The 7,587-nt window shown below is 39.3% G+C and overlaps 1 long non-coding RNA gene across 2 annotated transcripts in view; it reads right to left on the reverse strand.

Annotated features, from left to right (window-relative positions):
• Window positions 1-5,730, reverse strand: part of LOC123628905 — a 65,086-nt gene extending 59,356 nt beyond the window's left edge. Inside the window, exons 1-2 of one of the 2 annotated variants that reach the window (XR_006731798.1) lie at window positions 5,712-5,730; window positions 3,220-3,325 (exon numbers count right to left, since the gene is read on the reverse strand). This is a non-coding gene — a long non-coding RNA (uncharacterized LOC123628905). Of the gene's footprint in view, window positions 1-3,219; window positions 3,326-3,576; window positions 3,587-5,711 lie in introns of those variants that run through there. The other variant, XR_006731797.1, reaches the window with a different exon arrangement.
• Between the last annotated feature and the right edge of the window lie 1,857 nt (window positions 5,731-7,587).

Genomic DNA, 7,587 nt, shown 5'->3' on the forward strand with positions numbered 1-7,587 from the left:
AGTGAAGCAGATGAGAAAAGCTCAAAAGAGATGTCCAGGGAATTTCTTCTAGTCAGACCACTAAGGTGTGTGTCAGACTCGGAGTAGAATCAGGATTAGAACCATGATGCTGATGCCAGGAGTCTTGGTTCATTTCATGTTGCTTCTATATTAAATAAGTACCCAGCTAACTGTGAGTGAGTGTATGGGTTATGCAGGTGAAGGGACTATAATTCAAATCTTATTAGAGAATATGGACAACTTGCTAACAAGAGGCCAATCAGGCAGGAATGTTTTGAGCTTAAAAGCTCCCCAACTTGTCTTTACTTACTTTCTTATGAATATTTGGAGAATCAAAAGCCACAAACCCTAGCTTAATGTATGAGGGCTATGATATTTAGAGGGAAAAGAGAATAATGACACACCTTGACTATTTCCACCTTAGTCCACTAGCTAGACCTTAGTGTATACACTAATCAGATTGGTGGTGCAAAAGAGGAGAAGGAAGGGACCTCATGGGATCATGAATTGCAGCACAACAAATTCCTGAGTCTCTGTATATTTGCAATTAAGGAAAAATGCACACAGGCCTCTTTTGTACAGTGGTTTTCCTGGTGATCATAAACAGGCATCAGTGAAAGGATCAGAAAAGCATCAACTTTTGGACCCATTACTGAGCTCTCATGCTTCAAAGTCCCTGAATTCTAGCCCTTGAATCCTAGTTAATAGTGGTGTGAGGAAGCCAATTTTGGACAGTGACATAACAGTGAAAGACACCTGAAATTTCAGGCTAAGTACTATGTTGGAGAATGTACAGGGAAAAGCAGGATGCCTTGGAAGAGCATCCACCTCAGTCTGAAGAGCCAAACATTCATGGATAAATACAGAGAACAACAGTAGGGAAAAAAACCCAGCTTGACTCTGGTTCAACAGAGTCAGCCCTGGGAAAGCCCTCCTCTCTTTAACCCTATTTTACAGGAATTCATAGTTTTTGAAATATTTACATATGAAGGGATTTGACTGGGCAGATGGGAGGGGAGTGGAGGGGATGGGTCTATATATACATAATGAGTACAGTACGCACCATCTGGGTATGGACACGCTTGAAGCTCTGACTTGGGTAGGGCAAGGGCAATATACGTAACCTAAACATTTATACCCCCATAATATGCTGAAATAAAAAAGAAAAAAAGGGATTTGACCTTCAAAAATAAGAAAATTTGAAAAATACCCAATTCCAAAATAGTGAAGTGACTTTTGTTTAAAATATTCAATGGTGCCTTGATGCCAACATACTCCTCTAAGGAATCTCAAGTCCACTTCCGATTGTGTACGGTAGGTATCTCCTTTGCTCACATGGTCTTTGGCTGTCTCAATTTGAAGTCCGACACTCCCTCATTGTGAACAGCAGAAGCAGTATGACCTAACAATATGGAAACCCTGTCCAGAAGTTCTGGAATATGCCTTAAGGTATAGCAGGGGAGAGAGCAGCCCTTGGAAACAAATATTGGAGCAAAACACCGTTTTCCACCTTCTCCCCTTCTACTCATGCTCATCCTCCTTTTCCCTCTCCTCTACCCCAGTTTCTACTACTCTATGACACACATTCCTCCTATCAGTCACTGAGGCTGAATGCTATCCATCACACCCATCCCACCCCTATCCAGTTCTACCTCTGGTATGCTGCTCCACTCTGTCCACTCTTTATTCACATGGCCCCAAACCTGGTGTGAGTCCTGATTGTGTCTCACCTAGACTGCTGGGAGTGCCTCCCAAATGACCTGCACATCAGCATTTTCTCTCCCCCCTAATTTATAAGCTAGGTTTTATAATTCCTAGAGTAACATGTCTAGTGTATAATATGAGCTGTATTTAATTTCACTGTCACAATTCTCATTCATTCATTTAAGAAATATATATTTATTGCCTATTAGTCAGACATTCTTCTGGGCATTTGAGAAAAACATTACTTGTTCAACTTCTCCTCCAACATAAACCTGAAAACGCCTTGATTAACAGACAGGGACCACTAAGGTCTGACTGTTTGTTGCTTGCTTTCTAGCCCAGAAGACATCTCTACAACATATGTTCCAGCTACAACTGACTCTTAAAGCTTTAGCTTCAATCTTCAATAGTACCTATAAAAACTCTATCTATAGAAAAGTTTACTTAGTTGTCTACCATTTCTCCATACAGAAACATTATTAACTATCATACAGTGTTCTAAGACCTTTATATATGTTAACTCACTTAATCATAACAAATTATTTTATCCTCATTTTATAGATAATGAAACTGAGGCTCAGAGGGGTTAAGTTGTATCCTCAAGATACCACAGCTGCTAAGTGGTAGAACTTGGATTCAAACCCAGGAAGTTTAACTAAAGCTTATTTCCCCAATGATTCAAGATTCAAGCTCAAGCCTTTAACCTGAAATCACCTTCCCCTGCATTTAAATCATGCTCAGTTCTTACCTCATCCTAAAGTCTCCACAGATGTCATGGGATCATGAGTTAGAATTAATTCCTCTCTCCCCTCCTCTCTCACTGAATGATCTGTACTTATCAGAGATTCCATTCTCTCTTTCTCTCTCTTTCTTTCTCTTCCTCTGTTTCTCTCTTTCTCCCTCTGTCCTCTGCCTCCCTCTTTACTGTGAACTCATGAAGGATATCTCTGTATCCTCCCATAGAAATACTGGAAACTGCAAAAGATGCTTTTATGAATCTGAAGGTTTTTCAAATGGGTTTCAGGTATCTCAGAGATTATCTGGCTCACCCTCTTAATGAAGATGAGAAAACTGGAGGTGGGATATATTAAGGAATGTTTCCCAGGCCATTCAGCTATTTACTTATAAAGCCACAACTCCTAGTCTGAAAGGAGCCTTTCACAACTCCTGTTCTAGAAGTCTTTCTAGTCTACATGTTGGTTCTAGATTACATCAGTGAATACAACATTGTACCTATAGTCAACAATACTGTATTGAACATTATGAAGATTTGTTAAGAGGGCAGATCCCATGTTAAGTGTTCTTACCACAATAAAATAAAATTAATACGTAACCCAAACATTTGTACCCCCATAATATGCTGAAATTAAAAAATAAAGTAAAAAAGTACTGTCTACCAGTGATGGTGTTACCAGATTGAAAGCAGTCAGGTTCAGAAAGGAGGGAGAATAGAGAAGGGAATAGTGAAAACAGAAAAAAAAGGAAGTGGGGAGGGCAATCCCACTTGCTACTCACCCGTGTACTAGAATTGTGACCACTTTAGAAAGTTTTCGGGCAGGGACAGAAGCCAGTAGCCTTTTGGGTAACAAGGCCATAAAATCTGTGCGTGAACGTATTTAATCTGCAAGAAACATAATGATACTGTTACAACGTGTCATTATTTACTCTAACTATTCTATGTAAAAATAATTAGAGACTGATAGCAAAACAAAGGTGACAGTAGGTCTGCACCATTATACTCTTTTCACTTATACTTTCAATTTGGTCCCTATGATGTATAGCCCACAGCTGTCTGCCATCCTTGACTCCTTGAGGCTATTGGTAAAAGATAGGCCAGCCTCCCCTGAAAGAGTATAATGGAGGACCACGCACTGAATCAACACACTCAGTGTGTATTCATGGTTGGGAGTAAAATCTTGTGGTTGAGAGTCATGGCCATCCCCTGGAGAAAAAAAGGGCAGTCCTGGGAATTAAGATATCCAGCCTTTTATATGACAGGAGAGGTGCTTTGCATAGCCAGGACTGGGTCTTGATCTGGCATCCTCTTTCTGCTTTCACATCCTCACAGGGCTTCAACAGGAAGGCAGCTCTCTTGGCCTGGGAGATGGCAAAGAGGGGCAGTTCGTGAATTCAGTAGTTCCTACCTTTGACCACCCATGATGAATGACCCTCAAAACTCATTAAGGTGTTATTCTTAGTCCATGGCCTTGTAGATATGGCAAAGCTGGAGGCAGTTTCTTGAGAGAGGATAATACTATTTTTATACTCCAGATTTACATGAATTATTCTCACAAGGGAAAAAAAGCACCATGTCCATCCTTCACAGTCTCTGTCAATAAGCAGACTTTACCAACGTATTTCTAGTAAGAGTGCATCTGGTCATCTATATCGATTTCATTGGGGTGGGGAACCTGCAGCCTTGGGGCCACATGTGGCCTTCTGGATCCTTGAGTGCGGCCTTTTGACTAAATCCAAATTCTGTGAAATTTGGATTCGGTTGAGGGGCTGCACTTGGGGATCTGGAGGGCCACATGTGGCCTTGAGGCAGCAGGTTCCCCACAGTTTGCAGAATGTGATGCTGCCATGTAGACAGACACCAGGGGCAATGTTGCCTAGCAAATACAGGCCTTGGAAGACAGCTGTAGGGAAAATTTCTGCAACTCTTTCTGCAGTAAGGAAAAAAAAAATAGTGGCCATCCACTATTTTATCCACTGAATCACAACACTCTCAAGTTAAACATCAGCTTGAATCTATTACTTGAAATGTACAAGAGAATTTTGATTTTCACTTCCATGCACTTTATAACCATGAGACCTTTGAAATGAATAGCTTAAGTTTAGCATCTTCACTTCACCCTATGTCTGTTACTCTTATTCCTGTGTTCACCATTTCTCAAGTAATTTTTAAGTTGGAAAAATGTCCTTTGTATTAAATAAATTTACTTCATTTGGAATTATTAAAAAAAGGAATGTAGCGGTCATTTCAAACAGAAATTAAAGAAATGGGGAGGGTATTTTTCTCTCTACTTTTTTTGTGTACTATGTTCTTCTCTCTGTTCTCTCATTTGCTCAGAATGGAGATCCTCCCTCCTCAACATACACATGTACACACTTCAGCCAAATCCTGGAAAACCTATCTTTATTGGCATCTCTAAAGGTTAATCCCTTTTATCTATTTGCACTAAGCCGTCCCTACTTCTCATCTGCCACGTTTTAACCTCTGGTCCCTGCATCTAGATTTTTCGTCTCAGTGCTTCTAAGTGTCTCTATTTAAAACACAGATTTAATCTCTTAGCATTCCTCTGCATAGAAACCTCCAGTCATACAGGGTGCTCCATCTCATACACAAAGGGTTGGTAAAAGGTGCCTTTAAAGGGCCAAATAGTAGATATCTTAGACGTTGTGAGCATATGGTCTCTATTGCAACTACTTGTCTCTGCTGTTGTAGCACAAAAGCAGCCATAGACAATACATAAATAAATGGGCATGGCTGTGTTCCAATAAAATTTTATGTACAAAAACTGGTAATGGGCTAGATTTGAACTGTTGGCTATAGTTTTCTTGACTCACTATTAACATACAAAGCCTCCCACCTGGCTTCCTGATATCTGCCTAGGGTGAAGACAAGACCTTCTCACTTTATGTACCTATGAACTAATTCAGCAGGCAGGCCTGCTCAATTTAACCCAACAGTCCATGAGCCCCATTCACTTTCTGACTCTTAAATATATAAGCATAGAGTTTCCCTGTTAGGATAAACTAGGAGGAAGACTCACCAAAAGAGTCACCCAAAATACTTACAATGGAAGCAGGAATACGAGGACTACTAAGAAGAGATTTCTTACCAAGTGACTGTGAGTGATCTGAGGATGGGACAGGAGTATTTAATCATAGGCAAAGGGAATAAAATAACAATAACAACAGCAGGTAACACAGAAAGGAGAAATGATTAAAGGGAAGTGGTCAAGACAAAGAAAGCTATTAGGTGTTTCTTTCATTCTACTCACCTGCTTTCAAGGACTGTCGGCCTCTTCTGAGGTAGCACAGAATAACATTCAAGAGCCTGGGCCATGGAGTCAGGCTGCCTAAGTTTTGAATATTGGTTCAGTCACTTACATTCTGTGTGAATTGTAGGCAAGTCTGTGCCTTAGTTTCTGTATCTATCTCAAAATAGGGAATGGTAATAGTACAATCTCTGAGAGTTTTTGATATGATTAAACAAACAGTATACACAAAGCACTTAAGACAGGGCCTAGCACATGGTAAACAGTCTATAAGTGTCAACTATTATTACTGTGGGAATCTGGGGACAGAGCCAGCATTCACAGAATTGTCAGGGGGTGATGAGTCTGTAGACTTTGGCTAGTTCTGTCTCAGGGTCTGAATTCCAGAACTTCTATTCTGATACAAGATAGACTATACCCTACCAAATATATACTCAAAGGCCTGCTGTTCTAGAATTTTATTGAATTGGGTTCTTAGCCACAACTCAGGAAGGAAGGGTCTTTTCAAATAAAGAACTTATTAAAACAAAGCATTTTTTTCTACCAATCAAATCAGTGGCTAATTCCTGCAGATTTTATCATAAATGTTCTTTCTGTTTTACTCCTTTCAATCTATCCTCCACTCATTTCAGAGTAGTCTTTGTACAAATCAGATTCTAATACACTTTTTGCTGCCCAACTTAAAAATTTTATTTCCTCCCCACTACTTGATTAATAAATCCCCAATTCCTCTGCTGGGTATTCAAGGTCTACTATATTTTGGCTTCATTCCACTGTTTTTTAAATGAATTAGGTCCATGCTTATTTAACTACATGGTTAGTATTTTGATATTTAATTTATCTAACATTTATTTTTAAAATTAAAATAAAGCAAAATATGATTTGGGGCATACAGTTCTATGAATTTTTACACAGGCAAAGATTTGTATAACCACTACCACAGTCATGATAAAGGACAGTTACAGCACCCAGAAAAAGTCCCTCATGCTATTACTTTGTAGTCATACCATATCACCACCCTTAACCCCTGGGAACCACTAATCTGTTCTTTGACACTTTAATTTTGTCTTTCTGAGAATGATATATAAATGGAATAGTACTCTAAGCAACATTTCGAAGCTGGCTTTTTTTCATTCAGCATAATGCCTTTGAGAATTGCCCGACTTGTTGCATGTATGGCTAGTTCATTCCTATTTGTTGCTGAGTAGTATTCTATGGTATGAATGTACTGTAGTTTGTTTAACCATTCACCATTAAAGGGAATCTGGGTTCTTTCTATTTTTTAGCTTTTATAAATAAAACTACTATGAATATTCATGTAGAATTTTTTGTATGGACATAAATTTTCATTTATCTGGGATAAATGCTCCAAAATGCAATTATTGTGTCATATTGTAATTGCATGTTTAGTTTTCTAACAAACTTCCAAACTGTCAAGGAGCAGATGAAAGCAGTCAAGGGCCATCCAAAAATAATAATAATTATAATAGGACAGGCTCACTCCTAAACGGAGAATAGTAAGGATGCTCGACAAAGTCCCGAGAGCGGCACAGATGAGAGATGAAAAAAAGCTTTATAGCTTTTCTTCCTAAGCTGATCTACAGTCCAGGAAACAGAATGCTGGAACTCCTATACTACGCCCCCATAAGCTGACTACCAAAGCAATAAATATTGCTACCCCAGAAAGTATGATTCCACCTTGATTTTGTAGCATTGGGAGTGGCCAGAAAGACTGCAACAGAGATATATTAGGTTCCTCATCTTGTAGGGCTGGGACTGTAGAGAAAAATAAATAACAAAGAGTTTTAGAAGGAAAGACTTCCCCAAACCCCCGAGAAGAGGCTATCTATCAAGCTGCTCTATGTACCTCCATTTTTTC

This window comes from Lemur catta, chromosome X (assembly GCF_020740605.2).
Source record: "Lemur catta isolate mLemCat1 chromosome X, mLemCat1.pri, whole genome shotgun sequence".
In the NCBI taxonomy this organism is placed as follows: Eukaryota; Metazoa; Chordata; class Mammalia; order Primates; family Lemuridae; genus Lemur; species Lemur catta.